This window comes from Arachis hypogaea, chromosome 19 (assembly GCF_003086295.3).
Source record: "Arachis hypogaea cultivar Tifrunner chromosome 19, arahy.Tifrunner.gnm2.J5K5, whole genome shotgun sequence".
In the NCBI taxonomy this organism is placed as follows: Eukaryota; Viridiplantae; Streptophyta; class Magnoliopsida; order Fabales; family Fabaceae; genus Arachis; species Arachis hypogaea.
Window position 1 is genome coordinate 48,372,535 of NC_092054.1, and position 26,656 is coordinate 48,399,190.

Genomic DNA, 26,656 nt, shown 5'->3' on the forward strand with positions numbered 1-26,656 from the left:
AAGTGACGTGTATGTGAGAGTGTTGAGGATTGCTTCATGCGTACGCGCGTAGGATGATGCGTACGCAGACCCCACTTTTCTGAAATATGAGTTTTTGTATTTTTAAACCATTTCTCTAGCTTTCAAAACCTTTATAACTCTCATTTAAAGCCCGATAGATAGATTTTGGGTAGTGGAGTATGGTTGGGACTGTTAGGAAAGATATCTTGTTAGTGAAGAAAGAGGTAAAGTGGATGAAGATGAATAAAGAAAGGCTATGATATTATATATATGCTGTGATTGATGGCTAAATTCATGATACTTAATGATATGTTTATTGATGATTGAACTGAGATTAAATGAATTATTGATTGAGATACCTAGGCAGTAGCAAAGATTATGGTTTGTCCCGCTTGCTCCAGGTTAGTGTTTGTGACACCTGGGTAGTAGCAGCAGTAGTGAATTGTTCCACTTGCTCCAGGTTGAGCTTTTAAACACCCATCTGGGTAGTAGCAGCAGTAGTGCTTATTCCACTTGCTCTGGGTTAAGCGGGTAGTAGCAACGGGGTTGTAGCTCAAACTCACTTGTTTCGCAATGGATGTTTCTGTCCATGGTTAGCAACCAGGACGTGTCAGGTTGGCTATATAACCGATAAATGATATCATCAGCCATAGGACAGGCATGCATCATATACATTTGTATGTCTTGTTTGATTCTGCATTTAATTGGGCTTGCCTATATGATTATTATGCCTACTTACTAAATTTGCTACTTGCTGTAATTAAATTCTACTTGTGCTTGCTTTATCTGTATTTTGATTGTCTATGCTATAGAGTTCTGGAGGAACGGAGGAAGGTGAGAGGCTAAAGGATCAAGTTATGAGTTAGAATTTTGAATCCTTAGCTACCCCCACTTTGTTTATGGCTTATTTATGGTTGTAAAGATTAGCTTTAAGTTTGAATCTGTTGTCGAAAATTCTCGGATCGCCTTCGGCTTTTCTGGGACATTATATGTAAGTTATGTGGGCACTGTTACCATGCTAAGAACCTCTGGTTCTCACTCCATACATATTTTGTGTTTTCAGATGCAGGTCAAGTGACACTTCGCTGAGGCATTTTGAGAGCATCTGTCAACAAAGGATTCTTGGGTTTTGGGTTTACGTTTTGGTTATGTTGTATATATGGATACACTTATCTTTCCACTATGTATATATTATGTTTTGTCCCTTCTAAAGGTTGACTTGGAAACAGATTTTGTAAACAGTATTTTGGGTATTTTGGGCTATCCTTGTATATATGTATGTATATATATGCTCTGATCGGTTTTAACTTCGCTAATCGAGTCAGAAGCTTTGTTATTTGTATCCTTGGAAGTCACCTCTTGTGTGTGTATATATATATATATATATATATATATATATATATATATATATATATATATATATATATATATATATATATATATATATATATATATATTGTTTTACTCTTATCATATCTGATTTACGTTTATCGTATTCGTGAGTGCTGCGCTTTTCGGTTTAACGCTTTTGTTTTAACTTTCTTTCAAAGGCTCCTAGATAAAACAATTTTTCACCTATATTATATTATATATAATTTTACTTTTAGAGGTCGTAATGCCTCACCACCTCGGTTTTAGGACTTTAGCATAAGACTCTGTGTGGTAGAGTGTTACAGAAAAATATCTAAGGTTTGGTGAAGTAATAATATCTAACATTCTTAGATTATCCAATCAATTGAATATCTAAAATTCTTAGTTGGTGAGGTATCCGATCAAGTTATTCATAGTCCTAATAAGGCTTGAGAAACAATATCTAACATTCTTAGAATATCTAATCTAAGTCTTTTCAGAAAAAGTCAGTTGAATATCTAAGATTCTTTATTGATGGAATATCCAATTAAGTTACTTCTTAGTCTAAGAAGGTTTTAGATAATAATATATAATATTTTAAAATAGTGGGGTATCTAATCTGCATTATTTATAGTCTTAAGAATGATTGTAGAAAGAATATCTAAATTTCTTAGTTTAGGTTATGATTTATCTTGAGTTTTGTTTAAAAAGTTCAATATAATATCAAAAATTCTTAGACTGTGCTGTGGTGGAATATGAACTAAAATAGTAACCTAAGAATACTCAATACAAACAATATTTATTATACATTCATTTTATGGTGGATTCTCTGGTGTAGAAAAGGAGGTATGTTCCACACGTATAGAAAGCTGGTGGTAGGATAATTCAGCGACACTTGTTCACTCTAGGAGACCAAATTTGAAAAAGCTAGTGATAATATGCAGTGAAGACAGTGAAAACATGAGAGTGTTGAAGCACATGAGTTTAGGATGTTACCGAATAAAATATGTTAATTAGGTTGTATTACGCAATCCGTTATGATAGTTAATAATGGGCCTCTCTGAAGTGGGTTTTTTTTGTTCTAAACTATTTGTAAATGGAGGAGAAAAATGGCTGAGGTGGGGTTTTTTATTTCTAAACTATTTGTAAATGGAGGAGAAAAAATGGCTCTGGTGGCTTCAGGTTGCTTCGCAGAAAATAAAAAGAGTGTAACCTAGATAAAGAACTTGACACAGGAGAAAAAAAAACCCTAGATAGAGAGAAGAAGTTGGTCCTCCTCCGATGGCACCAAAGCAAGATTAATCTCCTCTGGATGGCGGCTCAACATGTATTGGGATAGATTGGTTGACTTCACTAGAGAGTGCGCGGTTCGGCGAGTAGAACGACGTCACTGCGCCAAAAACGGAGGACAAGAGTTGGTCAAGACTGGCGTCAATCGTAATCTGCTAGTAGAGGTAAGCATTGTGTATTTTCCTTGACCAAAATCCAGATGAAACTATTATCGCGTAAGTTTTTTTTGTCTCTGAAATGTGGGTATGGTCTTGTTTGGGCGAAGATGTCATGTGCTTCCTAAGGAAAGGTTAGAATTTTGATTCTACCTTTGTAGGACAATATTTATAATTTTTTATGCGAACAATATTTTTTATTCTACCTTTATAGGACAATATTCATCATTATAGAAGCTAGTTTAATCGTTTTCATTGTTTAGGAAAAATTCTTTTCGCCGGATGAACTTTTGAATTAGTTAAATATTGTGATGGTTGATTTGTTTATTTTTTTTTAACTCTACATTCTGCAATGCACTATTACCAGGCCTTATCCATTTTGTTGTCTCATTTAAAAATAAATTACAAATGTCCTTCATTTCCTTCACTCAATCATCATTTTCAGCCTTTTATAGTTTGCAAAGTAAAGAAGAAAACCTAAAGAAAAGCTAAATCTAAATGTTTTTTCCTAAACCATTGTTTTTTTTTTTTTTGGTTTTTGGAAGTTTTAATGGTCATAGGAACCTAAAACTTTAAAACAGAATTTTGACCATGAGCTTATCTACATTTGCAAAATATTTTATGGAAGTTACTGATTCATAAAAGTCATGGACATGTAGCTGAAACAAACCTCCCAAATTCAAAAGAGAAAGGAAAAATTTTGAAATGCTACAACTAATGTGGTCCCTTTTTACTCCTTTTGATTATAGATTGAACATCATCTAAATATCTGATCTTTTACTTTCTATTGCTTTGTAGATGTGCAAGGAAATTGATCTTGCAGAATTTTCTGCTTAGTTCACATTGTTGTATTGTTCTTCACGCCACCTTTTTAGCTGCGTAGTCTTCGACTGCTTCTTTTGCAGAATCTGCCATATTTGCATTCCTAAGAGTTGTGTCGTTGTAGCCTGAGAATGTGTAGCAGCTTCTGTATCCTAAAAGTCTCTTGAACAAATATTTCTATAAATACATTGAAGACTCTTGTAGGAATTGTTTAGATTAGTTGTGCACAAAGTGACTTATATCAATTATTATATGTATAATTTGTTTTTTCATAATTGATTATGATAAAAACTAATTGGATGCTATTTGGTGTAAAATGAATATGAATATTCATGTATAAGGTATGAATGACCGCATAATGATTGTTATAGAGTAGTTGAGTATATTGTTGATAGAGGAATGTTAGGGGCAGCAACTTTTGTGATTTGCAGCCATCAAATAGCTATCAATGATGGTTTTAATGGTGTGAGATTGGTGTGAGATTTCATCCAATGGCTCACTTTTTTTTACTGGTTAGATGCTGGCCAGAATTTAACAAAGTTACTAGCCCTCTAGACTTTTTTTTGTTGATAAATGTGAATGAAAAGAGGAAAACAAAATGAAGTTCACATTTGATTTTATAAAATAAAATTAAAAGGTTTAATTATTCTGTTAGTCCCTATAGTTTCATGAAATTTTTAATTAGGTCCCTATACTTTTTTTTCTTTTTAATTGGGTCCATGTACTACTTTTTTTTCAATTAAGTCCCTCTTAGTAGTAATTGGCTTAATTTTATAGGGACCCAACTAAAAAAAAAGAATTGGTATAAGGACCTAAATAAAAGGAAAAAAAAAAGTGTAGGGACCCAATTAAAAAAAATTAGTGCAAGGACTCAATTAAAAGAAAAAAAAAGTATAGGGACCTAATTGAAAATTTCGCGAAACTATAGGGACCAACAGAGTAATTAAACCAAATTAAAAAGGACAAAACATTCATCTAATTAAAAGAAAAAAATAAACGTTCTTTTTACAGCCAAATGGTAAAATGATTTCTTTTTTAGGAAAAAATGGAGAAAAAAGATGACATTATGGATATAACACCAAAAATGTATCCGAATAATTGAACGTTGATTGAATTTCATTATCAACAAAAATATCTTCAAATAATTTAATATATTGACAAAACTGTCTAACATTAAATACGTATTTTTTAAAAAATACTTTACAGATTGAATTTTAATGAAAATTTTTGCAAATATGATTAGAAAAAATGAGTTATTTTTATCCGTAAAATTTGGTGATTTTTTCGTTATTTTTTATATTTTTTTTTACTTTTTTTTGTCAACAATCAATAATACTTTTCACAAATCACAAAAAACTATATGCTTAACAAAAAAATTTGCAAATTTTAAGAAAAAATACCACATTTTTTTAATTATACTTGCAAAATACCGCATTAAAAGCACAATCTCTAAAGTATTTTTTTGATAAATACTTATTTAATGTTGAATATTTTTGTCGCATTTTAAAATTATTTGACAGAATTTTTGTCAATAACAAAACTCAAATACATTCTTTCAATGATAAAATTATTCGATTGTATTTTTGGTAATTTACCCTATTATTATTAATCCAATTCTTTTTATTATTATTTTGTTCTAGTAATGTACCATTCTTAATATTTTTTTTTCATGCTTCATTTTCTTTTTACACCACTTCACTTTGTATTTGATTTTGATATGTTTTTTTAAATTACATTTTAATTTCCTAAACACCTAAAGCAACCAAATAAGCCCATATTTTCTGACATATAAAATAAGCCCACGTTAGGCATTCCTATTCAAATTCATTCACAATAAATTGCTTATAGCCCAAAATAGTCCCAACGTTAATCAATAAACTCACTTTACACAAAAAAATTTGTTTTTCAACCCATTATGAGGCCCTTTACAAAAAAACTCTTAATTAGTAATATTATCATTAACTAACAACGGGAGCTTCTAGGACAGGCCTTCTGCACAACCTGCAACACAGCGCAGAATTTGTTCTTTAACGGACACTTGTCCTCATCTCACATCGCCACCAATTTTCTATGTGTAGAAGCAATACCTCGTTCTACACCAAAGAATCCACCTCATTTTATTAGAGTAAGTCTCAAATTAGTTGAGGAGTAGATGTAGGCATTTTAAATTGAACTAATATATATTATTTGTGTACCTCATTTGATCCCTTTACCTCTTATTTTCAGTTCTTTGATTGTGCATTTATTTTTTCTTGAGTTTAGAAGCAACTTACATATTTTTGGCATACCTAAGATAGTTCAAAAACTTCAAAAAAAATTAAAGTCATCCAAATACTTCAAAAGATATCTCTTAAAAAATCTGTTATCTCAAAATCTATTTTAACAAACTTATCTAGCTTGCACTCTAATATGTTAACTTTCATTACCGCTTTAAACAAGTCAAAGACTAGAAATGATTTTTAATTCTTAAGTCAGAATTAAAATAATTTCCCCCTTTTTTATGCATTTTTTACACTTTCAATTAGTATCAAGCTAGAATTTTTAAGGGGTACATCTTTGTAAAAAAAATAAAGATTCATAATCAATTATGGAAAATGTTATGGTAAAGAAGCAAATGATACATATTTACAAATATTTTAATTTGTAGTTTTTTAAAGGGGTAAGTACGATTTTGGTCCCTTAAGTTTAGTGCCAGAATCGAATTCGTCCCTCTTGTTATTTTGTCATTAAAATCGTCCTTAATGTTTTTTTTCGTATTAAAATCGTCCTTTTTATTAAAATTTTTAATTTAATACCTAAACTACCCCTATTCCTATTTTAATAATAAAAATTATAAAATTAAAAAAAAAAAAAACAAAACGCGTTTGGGGAGGAGGGGGGAAGAAAACGCGTGGGTGGGTGAGGGGGGAGGGAGATGGCACCGGGGAAGGGAGCGGGGGAGGGGGATGGCGCCGGGGAGGGAGCTGCTCACGTTGCTGCCGTCAGACCCTGTCGCCGCCGTTCGTGCTTCAGTCGCCGCTGCTGGTCGCCGCCTCGCCGCTGCTGCTCGTCGCCTCTGCTTCTTGCTTCGTCTTCTGCTTCTTCTTCTTCTTCTTCCCTTCTTCTTCTTCTTCTTATTATTATTGTTGTTGCTGATTTGTTGCTGATTTGTGGAATATTATTGTTGTTTTCTGTCTCTGATTTGTTGATTTGGGTGAGGGAGAGACGGGGAGGGGGAGGTGACGCGGGGTGGGGGTGGAGGTGCTGGGAAGGGAAGACGGGGAGAGGGAGGTGACGCGGGGTGGAGGTGGGGGTGCTGGGAAGGGAAGACGGGGAGGGGGGTGACGCGGGGTGGGGTGGGGGTGCTGGGAAGGGAAGACGGGGAGAGGGGGGGTGACGCCGGGTGGGGGGTGGGGGTGCTGGGAAGGGAAGACGGAGAGGGGGAGGGGGAGGGGGAGGGGAAGGGGAAGGGGGGACGACGGCAGCGTTGATGGTGGTGCTGGTGGTGCTGCGGTGGTGTTAGTGGAGGTTGTGGCGGTGGTGTTGGTGTTGGTGGTGGTGGTGGTGGAGGAAGTAATTATGTTGGTAGTGGTGAGGGTATTTTTGTCCAAAAAAAATAAAAAGGACGATTTTAATACGAAAAAAAACATTAAGGACGATTTTAATGGCAAAATAACAAGAGGGACGAATTCGATTCTGGCACTAAACTTAAGGGACCAAAATCGTACTTACCCCTTTTTTAAAGAACTACGTGTGGAGACTAGTGTGTGTCTCTATTAATAAGTTACAAATTTTGTTTTATTAGACAATAATTTTATAACTGTCATTAGTCTTAAACCATGGTCTATTTTAAAACTAATATTTTTATTTATTTTATATTTAAATTAATATTAATCCATTTTTATTTTTTATTAAAAATATTGATTTTTCATTTCACCATAAAAAGGCTAAAAAAATAAATGAAATTAATTTAAGAAATATATAAAAAAATAATAATATTATTCTTATAGAAAATACTTTTGATATTTATGTTAAAATAGGATTATTATTATTAACTAATTATGATTTAGCAAAATAAAAAGAGTTCATGTAATAATTATCACAAAATATTAATATCAAAATAATTTATATTATAAAAAATGCATATACGTTAAAATTTAGAATGTTTTATGTAAATAAAATAAATATTTATTTATCAATATATATAATTCTTGAATACATCAATTATGTGTAATAAATATAAAAATTTCAGATGATGTACTTTTGAAATAAGTAAGATTTAAAATTATTCAAATTGTGATTTTATCTGTAATGTATAATTAGGACTATGAAAATACGGAGACATCAACTGATTAAATGAGATGTAATACATCATCGAGATATTGAATTTTTGGGATTAGTGTTATATATTTTTGAGTTTATTTTAGAAAAAAATATTTTTTATTATTTAGATTGTTTAGTTATATTACGATAATTTTAAGTTAAATAGATCAAAATAAAAACAAAATAATTTAAGGCATTTTAGGTTAGTTAGTGTTCTGAGATGTTACCTAAAAACAAAATTAATTTGGACCTAGACGTGAGGTCCAAATATTTGAGTGAGAGTTTCGACTTATTCACCGGAAAGGCAGTTTATCCGACATCCTCGTCTGGACAGTAGTAGAGAATGCCTGCAAGATATTTTGGTGCCTAAGTCAGCAAAAGTTTATGTAGGTTTTAAGCCAATGAATTGCAGGTTATGGCTGACTCGTATTTTATGTGAGTCTCTTAAAACCTACATAAATTTTTGTTGACTTACGTATCAAAATTCTTTACAGGCATTTTCCACTACCATCCAGGCGGATAAACCGCCTTTTCGATGAACAAGTCAAAAGTCTCACTCCAAAGCATTTGGACCTCACGTCTAGGTCCAAATTAATTTTATTTTTAGGTAACATCTCGAAACACTAACTAACCTAGCTAAAATGCCTTAAAATTATTTTGTTTTTATTCTGATCTGTTTAACTTAAAATTATTGTAAGATAACTAAACAATGAAAAAAAAATTTCTAAAATAAACTCAAAAAATATAACATCAATCCCAAAAATTTAGTGCCTTAATGATGTGTTATACCTTGTTCAGTCAGTTGATGTCTCCGTATCTTCATAGTCCTAATTATACATTACAGATGAAATTGAAATCTGATCTATTTCAAATTTTACTTATTTTAAATGCACATCGTCTAAAAATTGTGCATTTATTATACATAATCAATGTATTCAAGAATTATATATATATATATATATATATATATATATATATTTATTTATTTTATTTATATAAAACATTCTAAATTTTAACATGTATGCATTTTCTATAATATACATTATTTTAATATTAATATTTTGTGATAATCATTACATGAATTCTTTATTTTGCCAAAACAAAATTAGTTAATAATAATAATCTTATTTTAACATAAATATCAAAAGTATTTGGTATAAGAATAATATTATTATTTTGTTTTTATATTTTTGTTAAGTTACTTCCATTTATTTTTTCAGCCTTTTTAGGGCGAAATGAAAAATTAATTTTTTAATAAAAATAAAAATTGATTAATATTAATTTAAATATAAAATAAATAAAAATATTAGTTTTAAAAATACACCACAGTTTAAGAAAGACTAATTATAGTTATAAAGTCACGGTTTAAGAAAAAAAATTTAGTAACTTGCTAATAGGAACTCACACACTAGTCTCTACGTGGTGCTCTAAAGAATTATAAATTAAAAGGGAGTGTTACCAGTAAAGATGCAAATGATACATGTAAGATCCCTAAATTTTTAAAAGTTATTAATAAATTATTATGATATATTATATTTATTTAAGACTACATTTTAGATATTTTTATATAAAAATTAAGTAAACTCTTATTTATTATTTAGAATTTTTATAATTAAAAAATAATGAATAATTTATATACCTTAATTTTAATATATAGATTTTAACCTTATTTTATAAACAAAAGAGGATTAATTTACTTATCTCAAATTTTCACTAAATTGGTATTTAATCAAAATTTATTTAAAAATTATTAATTAAAAGATATGTTTAAAGATAGATACTTTATATTTAATTTGATTCTTATTATTATCCTACTTTTTATTTATTTTATAAAATTATACTATTATACCTAAAATTTTAATAAAAATATCTAACCTAATCCCAATTTTATCTAAACCTAATTTTACCCTAGTTATATAATTCCTAAACCTAACCTAATCTAAACACATACACACCTTTCAGAAAGGGAAAGTAAGGAACGGGGAAGCAAGAAAGGAAGGGAAAGGGGGTGAAGAAGAGAGAAAGAGAAGCGGACAGGGAGAAGAAGAGGAGAGTGGGGGAGGAACGGCGCCGGCGAGGAGCCCACGGTCGCCGTCGTCGCGTCGCCAAAGGAATCAGAGCCGCGAAGAGGGAGAGGGAGAGGGAGAGGGAGAGGGAGAGGGAGAGAGAGAGAGGAGCGTCACCATCGTCGTCACGGTCGCAGGCGTGAAGGCCGCCGCTGTCGCCGCGCCTTGTCCAGTCGCCGATGAGATGGCAGAGCGCGAGGAGGAAGTAGCCTTCGTCGTGACCAAGCCGTCACCACCGCCAGAACCGCGAGGAGAGGAGACGCGTGTCTGACCCGTCGCCGCCGGCCCGTCTAGCCCGAGCCTCATCGCCGTCACCATCCTTGTCAGATCCACCGCCTCTGAAGCTTCTGGCTGCGCACTTACCGCCGGAAAACGCCGCTGCCGCCCAGAAGCCGCCACTGAAGCCTAGGTCTGCTTGTCATCGCAAGTTTCTCTGTTGTACGCTGCCGTGGGATGCTGCCGTGACCACCACTGAACTCTACGCTGTCCTTAGTCACTGATAGAGGTATCTTTGCTGCCGCTATTCCGCTTTAGGTCCTTCGCTTCCTTAAACTTGTTCTACTTTTACTTTTACTTTGCTTTTATCCTATTTTCTGCTACAATTAGGTTGAGTATTGACGCTAGTGTTGCCACAGGGCTGCTGAAGCTACTGCTAGTTCTGATTTTATTATCTTGGTATTGGTCTGATCTTTTCCTTAGGTTTGGTCAATTTGTATGTTCTGTTTTATCAATGCTATAGTTTCCATGTTCTGATTTTAATTCTGGTTTCCATGTTCTGATTTTAATTCTAGTCCTTACTTTGTCTTGAATCCCCAGGGTTGTAATTGCTTTTAATTCCTATCCAATTTGAATCTTCCATTTTGCTGCAACCATGGCCATTGCTGTGAAGATTAACATTATCGCTGTTTCGGTTCCTGCCACTGCCGTTCCAATTGCGTGAGAGTCGCAGCTGCTGCCATGAATTAAAAGGGGAGGGAATTATCACGACAAATTTGTGCGAACTCGGTTAATCGAGGTAGGGATTTTCTTAAATCTATTTTACATTATAAATCGATATTGACTAGTAAAATACATTTTTGTGATTTCGTGAGTCTTATGAATTGAATCGAGTTGTTTTGGTTGAATGAGATTATTAGTTTATTTGATACACTGATCGATTGAGAAAGTTGGATATTTGGATTAGTTGATTGATGTTGTTAAAGTGGTTTTCCTTGAATTATTAGAGAAGATTTATTATTGCCTTTTAGGTTAATTTTGGAAACGGTTTGACTTTAGAAAAGATTTAATATTGAGATTTGATTTGATATTAAATCTGTTTTGATATCGGAATTTGATTTTAAAATAAATTTGGAAAGGACTTGATATTTGAAAACGGGTTATTTATTGAGCATGACTTGCTATTTTGGAAATGATTCGAAAAGTGTTTGAGGAATGGTTTGGTTTGAAACTGTTTGAGAAGACCGAGAATTCTTAACTATTGATTGATGCTGTTGGTTGAAGTTGGTTTAAATTGCGATTTATAGGATTGGTTGATTGAATTCTGGATTTTGCAATTTCCTTGGATTGAGTGTTGTTGTGATAATGGTTATTGGAAGTGATTTGACTGATTAACAGGCATTTGGTTTGGTTTGGTTGGGACCCGAAAAGGGTGGCAGTGTCCAAGTTTTAGAGGACATGCTGCCAAAATTTTATAAAATTGGAAGTTTTATTTGAAGTAACTAATCAGAAAGATTTGTTTTTAAATATTATATGTTTTAAGATTGATTTATTTATCAAAGAAAGAATTATGTTTTGAATTGGGATTGTTAATGAACGGGATGGAAAGAAGGATGATGAGGATTGATGAAGATTTTCTTTGAAATATGGTTTTTGAATGAATTTGGAAATGAGATATGGATTGATGAATGATTATGATGTTGAGAATCTTGAGATATGATCTTTGAATTATTTATATGGCTGATGAATTTGAAATATCTGAGATACGAGGTTCTCTGGATTAAGTGCCGTGGCTTGCCACGACGTGTACCAGGTTGAAAACTCGATACTCTGTTGACCTTACGACGTAAGTGTGACCGGGCACTATATAAATTCCTGGGAATGTTACCTCCATTGAGAAATATTTATTATTTGAGAAAAAGCTATGCATAGACTCTTGGGGATGTATGTCGGGGGACAGTCTAAGGACAATTCAGACTTGTCAGGTTGGCTGGATAACCGACAGATGAGCCTCATCAGCCATAGGACAGGCATGCATCATATGCATTTGTATGCTTTGCTTGGGTTTGAACTTGTTTTGGCTTGCCTAATTGCTAAACTGTTCTTAACTGCTACTTGAACTATTTGCTGTAACTACTTCCTACTTGTGCTTTCCTTGTCTGTCTTGCCTGTGTTTATCCTGGCGTGTTACATTTGAGAATGGACTTTGGTGCTGAATTAATGATTGTGTTGTTTGATTGCGTGGTTGGTTTCTGATTGAGATTTGCTTATGAGAAAAGAAAGACTTTGGATTTCTGAAAATATTAAACATTGTTTCTTTGAAAAGGTTTTGAACGATTAGCTATTGGATTTTAAAAGGATTCATAAGGCAATGATAATCACTGAATTTGAAAACAGTTTTCTTATTGAATATCTTCTTATGACAACTTTGAAACTCCGTGGTGAGACCGTGTGGTTAGTTCTCACCCCCCCTACAGCTTTACCTTTTCAGGAACCAGATGAAGAAGCATTAAGAAGAGTTATACTACGTTTGGTTTATATGTTGTTGTATTAATTAGATTATTTTCTCCCCTCGTCTTGTATATGAATCTATGTCTGCTTGTATTTTTCTTAAAATAAAGTATTTATTTCCGGTTTTCAAAGAAATCAGCGATACAGTATCAAGTCACAGGCTCCTATTCTAGTATTTAGTATGTAAAGTAGTCGTAATACTTCTTGCTATATGAGTAGCGCAGCCGGATGCGTGACTTCTGATAGTGAGGGTGTTACATTATGGTATCAGAGCAGTTCATCCTGATTAGAGCCTTGGGAATGGACTGACTATGCTTCATTGTATACTCTGAGTGTTTGTCATGTGGTAGGTTTTGTTTAGATAACAAGAATTAGAGTTTTATGAACATGACTGTCTATTGATTAATACTGTTAGCTTTTCGTTGCATAACTGCTGATGTTAAGTCTGGCCAACTTAATGTTAAAAGTTATGTCTACGAAAAAGTTAATGGGTTATCATAGATAAAGTAATATTGATAAGTGATACGATTCATGGGATTTGAGAGCGTTCGAAATTAATTTTGAAGTTAATTCTGTATCGACGTATAATCCTTTAATCATGCCTAGTGTTATCTCCTTTTTTATCAATTGCATTGGAATTTCTTATTCATTATTTCCTTCATAAAATGTGATTGATTTAACTGCCAACCTTATCTTACCATTCATACATTGCCTTGTTTGGTTTTGTATTTGGTTGTTGCTTGAAACTTTAGAGGTATTTACCTTTATCACTGTTAATAGCCATCTTTATAAATTCTGACTCCTTGACTTGATCTTGGATTTATTTTGGTGCCACAAATGATTCACAGATCTCTGAAAACATTGATGATTGATTTTAGCTATCTTCACTTGTGAGCTTTGTATTTTTTTTCTAACTGGATGGTGTCAACGGATGTGCTGTGAATCGTGCCATGTTATCTGACATATCATTTATTTCTCTTTTCTTCATTTTGGAATCACTTGCTCGACCACATCTTGAAAAGCAATTTGAATTTTCTTACGCATAATCTAGTTGATCGGTTCTTAGTTTTCTCTTTTGATTCTTACAATGTGGTCATCGATTTTGAATTCCTTTACATGAGCTAGAAAAACCCTTGAATTGACTCAAACCTGCACCGTTTATTTAATCCTCTCGAAAATTTTGTTTCAGACCTTTCTAAAGAAGTTTTAATTTGATTTCTTTTCTGTTTTAATGTATTCCTGTAAGTTTTCTTGAATCTTTTTGAAATATCTTTCTTAAGAAGTACATGCACAGCCCTTTAATTTTAAGCGGTTTCGAACTCTGAGAGTTATTATCATAGTGAACTAATTATGCAGTTTGATCCTTCCACTCTATGTTCTGTATTTCATTTGTATCTTGTCCTGTTGTGATACTTTGTGTCTTATAGCATTCTTTTTTAATTTTTACTTAGGATCTTTTAAAGGAATTTCACTTTCATTTTTCTCTATTTGATTATGCCCACAACTATTCTTTGAAAATCTCAACAAGATTGTCCTTACTTTTGCCTGCACTTTCTTATGTGAATTTTGAAAGCTTTTATGTGGTTTGAATACAACTTAAATTCTTCCAACCATACTACAGTCTTCTATGCAAATTTTTACTTGATTATATACTTGAGTATCTTCCAAGATTTTGTATTTTCCCTAGTTAAAATTAACAAGCTTTTTATACCTTATTTTGACTTAAGCTCGTCTTGACATAATGTAACACTTATGTTTCTAAAATTTCCTTTGAAAAACGTTTGTTTCATATCTCTTTTTAAGAAGGTGAAATGATTTTCTTAGTTCTATCCATTGTTAATGGATGTCCTAATTAAGTGTGTTTCATGTCATCCTCTTAACATCTTGTAAACATTGTCTTGAATCATGTTATCTTCTCTTTTGCGAACTTTGTATGTCCTTTATTTGGCCTAAACTTTTCAGCTGGATATGTTAACTTTTCTTATGATTCCTATTGAAGTTCTTTAATTCACATCTCCTAGAAAAGATGTAAATTGACTCTCCTTCTGGAACATTTCATTGTTATTGTGCATTCCTGTTAAATTACGATTCTATTCACCCTTTGGACCTCATGTGAACATTGTCCTTGTCATTTGATTTGCTCTTCCTAGGTGTTGTATCCCTCCAAGTAAACTCGAGTTTTTCGGTGACTCCTAGAAATGGGTAACAATATGTTAGTTTGCTAGTACACAGCTTGTTAACACAGGAGGTGAATTTGGTGAGTTTGAAAATGTCGCAGATTATGGCGTTTGATTTTACACTGATGTGTTTGAGCACGTGTTAGGTTGCTAAGTTTTCGAACTAAGATCGATTGTTTAAATTGCCGCTTAATAATGAATGAGTTTAAAACTTTGATTGAGTTTGTTGGAAGTCAAAAATAATAGTTGAACGTGGATACAGATGAGAATTCAAAAGGAATGGAAGTTGAGAAGTTTTCATATAAGAAAAAGTGTGTTTACGAAAATTTTTACCTCGGATTTCTTTTCTAAATAGAGTTTGACTTCTATCTGTGGTATAACTTCTATACATGTTTATTTGAATATGAATTTCGAGAATTTTTGAACAATCATTTGACTTCCTCCCAATTTTTATGATTACCTTTGGTTGAGTCGTGTACCTAACTATCTTTCTAAAATATTTGAGAAAATATTTTTGCTCTTAGTCCAACCAGTGTTTACTTTGTTTTATAAATTCTACATAATATTTTTCAACATGAAATTGTATTAAAATAATGCCATATTTATACTTGTGTTATTCTTTTACAAGGAGTTTGTTGCGCACCTTTTCTTTAAGAACATAAAATAATTTTTGAAAAGTTTTATACTCTTCATGAGCAATGCATTCGAAAGTATTTTAATCCTACTCTTGAGTCTTGTAAGATTTGTTTTCGATTTTAGACATTCTCCTTTTGTAAACCTTATACTTCTTTGACTCAACTTAATTTTGTTCAAGCTACCGCACTACCTTTTCTTTTATCATTCCTATCGGACTTCTTTTATTCCGGTGTTATTCTTAAGGTTACCAAAATAATTTCTTTCCTAACACTCTTCATTGCTTGTATATCCTTGTTTACTTGTAGTTTTATCAGTTCTTTCAAAACTCTTGCGGAGGCTATTTTGTTGCTTGTCCTTCTTTTCAAAGTCTTACATCTTCTTGAATAAACTCGAGGGTTGCTTTAGAATCACATATGACTCTTAAGCGTAGCAAACGAAACGTTAGTTTCTTTAGAATACTGTTCGTGAACATGGAAAGGTGAAATTTTTAAATGCACAGTATCACAGAAAGCTGTGGAGTTCACGCGAGAGTTTTGCGCGTGTTGGATTTGAGACCGGTAGTAAGCGTGCGAAGGGAGTGGAGATGTCGAGAATTCTCGGACGAGTTGTTTGATATAGTATGACTAGTAATGATGGAAATGCGTCTGGATAGACTGGAATTTTAAGTTATGAAATGGGTACGTTATATGGGTGCGAACGTTACACCCGTCGTTTTATGACCAGCTTGCCTTGTATCTTCTACTTACAGCCACACTTATACCCTTATATCTTTATGATATATGAAATTCTTGGTATTTGAAAATTTTATACATATATACTGAGATCTGTTTACTATTTTCTTAAATGTGTTCAAAAGTAAGGTGATATAAAATCTCTTTAGTTTTGTATTAATTTTTGAGGACGAAAATTTTTATTAGTGGGGTAGGATGTAAGACCCCTAAATTTTTAAAAGTTATTAATAAATTATTATGATGTATTATATTTATTTAAGACTACAATTTAGATATTTTTATATAAAAATTGAGTAAACTCTTATTTATTATTTAAAATTTTTATAATTGAAAAATAATGAGTAATTTATATGGCTTAATTTTAATATATAGATTTTAACCTTATTTTATAAACAAAGGAGGATTAATTTACTTATCTCAAATTTTCACTAAATTGGTATTTAACCAAAAATTATTTAAAAATTATTAATTAGAAGATATTTTTAAAGATAGATACTTTATATTTAATTTGATTCTTATTATTATCCTACTTTTTATTTATTTTATAAAATTATACTACTATACCTAATATTTTAATAAAAATATCTAACTTAATCCCAATTTTATCTAAACCTAATTTTACCTTAATTATACAATTACTAAACCTAACCTAATCTAAACACATACACACCTTTCAGAAAGGGAAAGTAAGGAACGGGGAAGCAAGAAAGGAAGGGAAAGGGGGTGAAGAAGAGAGAAAGAAAAGCGGACAGGGAGAAGAAGAGGAGAGTGGGGGAGGAACGGCGCCGGCGAGGAGCCCACGGTCGCCGCCGTCGCGTCGCCGAAGGAATCAGAGCCGCGAAGAGAGAGAGAGAGCTTAGGAGAGAGAGGAACGTCACCATCGTAGTCACGGTCGCAGGCGTGAAGGCCGCCGCTGTTGCCGCGCCTTGCCCAGTCGCCGATGAGATGGCTGAGCGCGAGGAGGAAGTAGCCTTCGTCGTCACCAAGCCATCACCGCCGCCAAAACCGCGGGAGAGGAGATGCGTGTTTGACCCGTCGCCGCCGGCCCGTCTAGCCCGAGCCTTGTCACCATCGCCATCCTTGTCAGATCCACCGCCTCTGAAGCTTCTGGCCGCGCCCTTACCGCCGGAGAACGCCTCTGCCGCCACTGAAGCCTAGGTCTGCTTGTCATCACAAGTTTCTCTGTTGTATGCCGTCGTCAAATGCCGCCGTGACCACCACTGAACTCTACACTGCTGTTAGTCACTGATAGATGTATCTTTGCTGCCTCTATTCCGCTTTAGGTCCTTCGCTTCCTTAAACTTGTTCTACTTTTATTTTTACTTTGCTTTTATCCTATTTTCTGCTACAATTAGGTTGAGTATTGACGCTAGTGTTGCCGCGGGGTTGCTGAAGCTGCTGCTAGATCTGATTTTATTATCTTGGTACTGGTCTGATCTTTTCCTTAGGTTTGGTCAATTTGTATGTTCTGTTTTATTACTGCTATGGTTTCCATGTTTTGATTTTAATTCTAGTCCTTACTTTGTCTTGAATCCCCAGGGTTGTAATTGCTTTTAATTCCTATCCAATTTGAATCTTCCATTTTGCTGCAACCATGGCCACTGCTGTGAAGATTAACAATGTTGCTGTTCCGGTTCCTGCCACTGCCGTTCCAATTGCGTGAGAGTCGCAGCTGCTGCCATGAATTAAAAGGGGAGGGAATTATCACAACAAATTTGTGCGAACTCGGTTAATCGAGGTAGGGATTTTTCTTAAATCTATTTTACATTACAGGGTTGTTATAAATCGATATTGACCAGTAAAATATATTTTTGTGATTTTGTGAGTCTTATGAATTGAATCGAGTTGTTTTGGTTGAATGAGATTATTAGTTTATTTGATACACTGATCGATTGAGAAAGTTGGATATTTGGATTAGTTGATTGATGTTGTTAAAGTGGTTTTCCTTGAATTATTAGAGAAGATTTATTATTGCCTTTTAGGTTAATTTTGGAAATGGTTTGATTTTAGAAAAGATTTAATATTGAGATTTGATTTGATATTAAATCTGTTTTGATATCGGAATTTGATTTTAAAATAAATTTGGAAAGGACTTGATATTTGAAAACGGGTTATTTATTGAGCATGACTTGCTATTTTGGAAATGATTCGAAAAGTGTTTGAGGAATGGTTTTGTTTGAAACTATTTGAGAAGACTGAGAATTCTTAACTATTGATTGATGCTGTTGGTTGAAGTCGGTTTAAATTGTGATTTATAGGATTGGTTGATTGAATTCTGGATTTTGCAATTTTCTTGGATTGAGTGTTGTTGTGATAATGGTTATTGGAAGTGATTTGACTGATTAACAGGCGTTTGGTTTGGTTTAGTTGGACCCAAAAAGGGTGGCAGTGTCCATTTTTTAGAGGAGATGCTGCCGAAATTTTATAAAATTGGAAGTTTTATTTGAAGTAACTAATCAGAAAGATTTGTTTTTAAACATTATATGTTTTAAGATTGATTTATTTATCAAAGAAAGAATTATGTTTTGAATTGGGATTGTTAATGAACGGGATAGAAAGAAGGATGATAAGGATTGATGAGGATTTTCTTTGAAATATGGTTTTTCAATGAATTTAGAAATGAGATTTGGATTGATGAATGATTATCATGTTGAGAATATTGAGATATGATCTTTGAATTATTTATATAGCTTATGAATTTGAAATATCTGAGATACGAGGTTCTCTGGATTAAGTGTCGTGGCTTGCCACCACGTGTACCAGGTTGAAAACTCGATACTCTATTGACCCTACAACGTAAGTGTGACCGGACACTATATAAATTCCCGGGAATGTTACCCCCATTGAGCAATATTGATTATTTGAGAAAAAGCTATGCATAGACTCTTGGGGATGCACGTCGGGGGACAGTCTAAGGACAATTCAGACTTGTCGGGTTGGCTGGATAACCGACAGATGAGCCTCATCAGCCATAGGACAGGCATGCATCATATGCATTTGTATGCTTTGCTTGCGTTTGAACTTGTTTTGGTTTTCCTAATTGCTAAACTGTTCTTAACCACTACTTGAACTATTTGCTGTAACTGCTTCCTACTTGTGCTTTCCTTGTCTGTCTTGCCTGTGTTTGTCCTGGCGTGTTACATTTGAGAATGGACTTTGGTGCTGAATTAATGATTGTGTTGTTTGATTGCGTGGTTGGTTTCTGATTGAGATTTGCTTATGAGAAAAGAAAGACTTTGGATTTCTGAAAATATTAAACATTGTTTCTTTGAAAAGGTTTTGAACGATTAGCTCTTGGATTTTAAAAGGATTCATAAGGCAATGATAATCACTGAATTTAAAAACAGTTTTCTTATTGAATATCTTCTTATGACAACTTTGAAACTCCGTGGTTAGACCGTGTGGTTAGGTTCTTACCCCCTACAGTTTTACCTTTTCAGGAACCAGATGAAGAAGCATTAAGAAGAGTTATACTACGTTTAGTTTATATGTTGTTGTATTAATTAGATTATTTTCTCCCTTCGTCTTTGTTATTACAAGTTTGTAAGAGGGATAGGAATTGTATGTTTTATACGTATATTATATTGAGTTATTATGTAAGGAATCTTGTATATGAATCTATGCTTGCTTGTATTTTTCTTAAAATAAAGTATTTATTTCTAATTTTCAAAGAAATCACCGATACAGTATCAAGTCACAGGCTCCTATTCTAGTATTTAGTATGTATAGTAGTGGTAATACTTCTTGCTATCTGAGTAGCGCAGCCGGAAGCGTGACCTCTGATAGTGAGGGTGTTACAATACATATTTACAAATATTTTAATTTCTGATTTTTTAAAGTATCACGTGTGGAGACTAGTGTGTGTCTTTATTAGTAAATTACTAATTTTGTTTTATTAGACAGTAACTTTATAACTGTCATTAGTCCATAACCATGGTCTATTTTTAAACTAATATTCTTATTTATTAACTTTATAACTGTCATTAGTCCATAACTATGGTCTATTTTAAAATTAATATTCTTATTTATTTTATATTTAAATTAATGTTAATTAATTTTTATTTTTTATTAAAAATATTGATTTTTCATTTCACCATAAAAAGGCTAAAAAAATAAATAAAATTAACTTAAGAAATATATAAAAACAAAATAATAATATTATTCTTATAAAAAAATACTTTTGATATTTATGTTAAAATATGATTATTATTATTATTAATTAATTATGATTTAGCAAAATAAAGAGTTCATGTTATAATTATCACAAAATATTAATATCAAAATAATGTATATTATAAAAAATGCATACACGTTAAAATTTAGAATGTTTTATATAAATAAAATAAATATTTATTTATCAATATATATAATTCTTGAATACATCAATTATGTGTAATAAATATAAAAATTTTAGAGATGTGCTTTTGAAATAAGTAAAATTTAAAATTGTCCAGATTTCGATTTCACCTATAATGTATAATTAGGACTTTAAAAATACGGAGACATCAATTGATTAAACGAGATGTAACTCATCATCGAGATATTGAATTTTTAGGATTAGTGTTATATATTTTTGAGTTTATTTTAGAAAAAAAAATATTTTTTTATTATTTAGATTGTTTAGTTATATTACGATAATTTTAAGTTAAATAGATCAGCATAAAAACAAAATAATTTTAAGGCATGTTAGGTTAGTTAGTGTTTCGAGATGTTAACTAAAAACAAAATTAATTTGAACCTAGACGTGAGATCCAAATGTTTTAAAGTGAGAGTTTTGATTTATTCGCCGTAAGGCGATTTATCCGACATCCTCGCCTGGACAGTAGTGGAAAATGCCTGCAAGAGATTTTGGTGCCTAAGTTAGCAAAAGTTTATGTAGATTTTAAGTCAAGAAACTGCAGGTTATGGCAGACTCGTATTTTATGTGAGTCCCTTAAAACCTATATAAATTTTTGTTGACTTAGGCATAAAAAATCTTTACAGGCATTCTCTACCACTATCCAGGCGGATAAACCGCCTTTTCGGTGAACAAATCGAATCTTTCACTCCAAAGCATTTGGACCTCACGTTTAGGTCCAAATTAATTTTGTTTTCAGGTAACACTTTGGAACACTAACTAACCTAACTAAAATGTCTTAAAATTATTTTGTTTTTATTCTGATCTATTTCACTTAAAATTATTGTAATATAACTAAACAATGAAAAATATTATTTTTCTAAAATAAACTCAAAAAATATAACATCAATTCCAAAAATTTAGTACCTTAATAATGTGTTATACCTTGTTCAGTCAGTTGATGTCTTCGTATCTTCATAGTCCTAATTACACATTACAGATAAAATTGAAATTTAGTCAATTTCAAATTTTACTTATTTTAAATGCACATCGTCTAAAAATTGTGCATTTATTATACATAATCGATGTATTCAAGAATTATATATATATTGATAAATAAATATTTATTTTATTTATATAAAACATTCTAAATTTTAACGTGTATCCATTTTTTATAATATACATTATTTTAATATTAATATTTTGTGATAATCATTACATGAATTCTTTATTTTTCCAAAACATAATTAGTTAATAATAATAATCTTATTTTAACATAAATATCAAAAATATTTGGTATAAGAATAATATTATTATTTTGTTTTTATATTTTTCTTAAGTTATTTTCATTTATTTTTTTCGGCCTTTTTAGGGCGAAATGAAAAATCAATTTTTTTAATAAAAAATAAAAATTAGTTAATATTAATTTAAATATAAAATAAATAAAAATATTAGTTTTAAAAATAGACCATAGTTTAGGAAAGACTAATGATAGTTATAAAGTCACAATTTAAGAAAAAATTTAGTAACTTGCTAATAGGAACCCACACACTAGTCTTCACCTGGTGCTCTAAAGAACCATAAATTAAAGGGGAGTATTACGGTAAAGATGCAAATGATACATATTTACAAATATTTTAATTTGTAGTTTTTAAAGCACCACGTGTGGAGACTAGTGTGTGTCTCTATTAGTAAGTTAGTAATTTTATTTTATTAGACAGTAACTTTATAAGTGTCATTAGTCTTAAATCATGGTCTATTTTAAAATTAATATTTTTATTTATTTTATATTTAAATTAATATTAATTTATTTTTATTTTTTATTAAAAATGTTGATTTTTCATTTCACCATAAAAAGGCTAAAAAAATAAATGGAATTAACTTAAAAATATATATAAAAAATAGAAAATACTTTTGATATTTATGTTAAAATAGGATTATTATTATTAACTAATTATGATTTAGCAAAATAAAAAGAGTTCATGTAATAATTATCACAAAATATTAATATCAAAATAATGTATATTATTAAAAATGCATACACGTTAAAATTTAGAATATTTTATATAAATAAAATAAATATTTATTTTTCAATATATATAATTCTTGAATCATCAATTATGTGTAATAAATATAAAAATTTCAGACGATGTGCTTTTGAAATAACTAAGATTTAAAATTGTCGAGATTTTGATTTCACCTGTAATATATAATTAGGACTATGAAAATATGGAGACATCAACTGATTAAACAAGATGTAACACATCATCGAAATATTAAATTTTTGGGATTAGTGTTATATATTTTTGAGTTTATTTTAGAAAAAAATATTTTTTATTATTTAGATTGTTTAGTTATATTATGATAATTTTAAGTTAAATAGATCATAATAAAAACAAAATAATTTTAAGGCATTTTAGGTTAATTAGTGTTCCGAGATGTTGCCTAAAAACAAAAATAATTTGGACCTAGACGTGAGGTCCAAATGTTTTAGAGTGAGAGTTTCGACTTATTCGCCAGAAGGCGGTTTATCCGACATCCTCGCCTGGACAGTAGTGGATAATGCCTGCAAGAGATTTTGGTGCCTAAGTCAGGAAAAGTTTATGTAGGTTTTAAGCCAAGGGACTGCAGGATGTGGCAGACTTGTATTTTATGTGAGTCCCTTAAAATCCACATAAATTTTTGTTGTCTTAGGCATCAAAATTCTTTACAGGCATTGTCCACTACCATCCAGGCGGATAAACCGCCTTTTCGGTGAACAAGTCGAAACTCTCACTCCAACGCATTTGGACCTCACGTCTAGGTCCAAATTAATTTTGTTTTTAGGTAACTCCTCGAAACACTAACTAACCTAGACCTAGCTAAAATGCCTTAAAATTATTTTGTTTTTATTCTGATCTATTTAACTTAAAATTATTGTAATATAACTAAACAATGAAAAATATTTTTTTTTCTAAAATAAACTCAAAAAATATAACATCAATCTCAAAAATTTAGTGCCTTAATGATGTGTTATACCTTGTTCAGTCAATTGATATTTCCGTATCTTTAGAGTCCTAATTATACATTACAAATGAAATTGAAATCTGGTCAATTTCAAATTTTACTTATTTTAAATGCACATCGTCTAAAAATTGTGCATTTATTATACATAATCAAAGTATTCAAGAATTATATATATATTGATAAATAAATATTTATTTTATTTATATAAACCATTCTAAATTTTAACGCGTATGCATTTTTTATAATATATATTATTTTAATATTAATATTTTGTGATAATCATTACATGAATTCTTTATTTTGCCAAAACATAATTAGTTAATAATAATAATTTTATTTTAACATAAATATCAAAAGTATTTGGTATAAGAATAATATTATTATTTTGTTTTTATATTTTTCTTAAGTTACTTCCATTTATTTTTTCAGTCTTTTTAGGGCGAAATGAAAAATCAATTTTTTAATAAAAAATAAAAATTGATTAATACTAATTTAAATATAAAATAAATAAAAATATTAGTTTTAAAAATAGACCATAATTTAAGAAAGACTAATGATAGTTATAAAGTTACAATTTAAGAAAAAAATTTAATAATTTGCTAATAGAAACCCACACACTAATCTCTACGTGGTACTCTAAAGAACCATAAATTAAAATATTTGTAAATATGTATTATTTGCATTTTTACCGTAACATTCTCCTAATTTTATTTCCAACTATTTCTCTATAACTGTAAGACCCGGTTAATTAACGGCTAATTAACCCATATATGAGAATTTATTCTAGAAAGCCAAAAATGATATTTTTATGGCTTAATATGATAGAGGAAATTGAGACGAGAATTTCGGTACCAATTTTATAGAATTCGGACCAAGATTGGACCGAACGGGCCAAACCGGGCCAACCGGACCCAAAGTGGACCCTTGGCCCAACATAACTAAACCAAAACCCTAGTTTTCAGCACTCTCTCTCCTCACAACACACTCAAACACGCTGAAATTGAAGAGAGGGGAGGAAGAACACTCTCTCAAGTTCTTTCTCTCACTTGATCTTCAAACCACCATAACTTTTGATCTAGAGCTCCGATTGCCGCTCCGTTTGCGGCCACGCGTTCACCGCGGAGAGCTCTACAAAACCCATACAACTAATCTTGAGGTAAGCCACGTGTTTCTGTTCGAAATTCCAGCCCTTATTTTCGAGTTTCATGGGTAAAATGTTGAGATTTTGGGTTCTTTGATGTTATAGGACCCAACTCTCTTGAAGGAGAAGGTTAATGTTGTCTCCTTGGACCTTGGGTGTGGTAAGATTCTCAACCCTAGTGTGATTTTGTTGTTCTATGATGTTTGGGTTTTGAGATGTTGTGTATGGGTATGATGATTGTGGCTTAGGTTGTGTATATGTGAATATTGGAGCTTGATTGGTGATTTTGGAAAGCTTGGAAGAGGGTTTTGTGTGATAAAATCTGTTCTTGGAGGTGTTGATACCTTGAGAGCTTGTGGACAAGTGGTTTGGAAGTGCTCCGGTTGAGCTTGGGGAATCGGCTAAGGTATGGTTTTAGTTTCCCGTATCTAATATGTAATGTGGTAGGAAATACTTAGGCTAGAGGCCCTAAGATAGGCATTGAATTGTTGGTGTTGTTGAATGGTTGAAATATATGATGTGTTCATATATGTGATTATGAATATTGATGCCTTGATTGTGTGAAATATGAGAAATGCATGTTGTGATATATGCTTGATGGATGATTGAGGTTGAATTGATGGGTGGTACCATGTTGATGGTGAGTATGATGTTGATTATGTATAATGATGGTTAATTGGAAATGGTATTATTGGAAATTGGGATGAGGAAGGATGTATGACATGATATTGTGTTTGTCCTTTAGCCATTTGATTGAGAAGTGTTAAAATGGTTGGATGTGGTTTTGGAAACCTTGGTAAAGTGTCAATGTGTGAGTTGAGGATGGCTTGTTGTTGATTTTGGTACATTTTGAATGATTTCAAAGAGAAGGATTGAAATTGGCATGTTTGATTGATTTTGAAAAGAGTTGAAAGTGGCTTGTTTTGAAAATGGCACCTTGTGGTTTTGTATGAAAACATGGTTTTTGGGCATACTTTGACGGGACATAACTTGGACTACGGATCTCTGATTTGTGCCAAATCTGTTTAGAAATGAAATTGGATCCAGGATGTCCATGCCGTTCGAAGAACGAGTGAAAAACGATTTAAAATGAGGAAGTTATGTCCGTCGGAAGATTGGGGTTTGAATCTGTAAATTCTGCAGCTTTTAACTTAGAAAATTTTTAGCAGAATGACCCCTCGCGCATAGGCGCACTTGGTGCGTACGCGCCGTTCTTCGAGAAAGCGCCATCCACGCGTGCGCGTGGAGTGCGCGTACGCGTGGACCTGTTTTCATCCCAAAGTTGATTTTTGAGTTTTAAAAGCCAAATTTCATACTTCTAAGCCTCCGATCTCACCACTTATGTCTTAAATCATTATGATATGCCTAGCATGAGAAAAAGGGCTAGTGAATGTGGTAACTTGCGAGTGAAGCAAGGGAAAAAATGAATGATCATTGAGGATCAAAGATGATTATGTGAGATGCGGAGAATGGCGGTGGAAGTGCTTGTTGTGCCATGGGCCGAAGGGCCGTAATTGTTAATGAATTGGCTGGTTATGGATTTAACCGTGAGCCGGATGGCTAGATTATTGCCGTGTTACGGCGGAGCCATGTTTATGGCCAAGTATAAATGCATATATGATGTTGATTGAATTGTGAAGGTTTGCACTTCCACCATTGGAGATGAGGGTTTCCCTGGGTAGTAGCAATGGCTAGCCACCATGTGCTCCAGGTTGAGACTCGAAGCTCTTTTGACCCTATGTCGTAAGTGTGGCCGGGCACTGTGAAAGGCCCGGATGAGCTCGCCCCCATAAATATTCACCAGTGATGGTGATGGATAAATATTCACCAGTGAGGGTGATGGATATGGATCATGATTATGATCAAGTTTATGATGAGTATAACTCGAGTTGGGGATGCACGACAGAGGGACAGTCC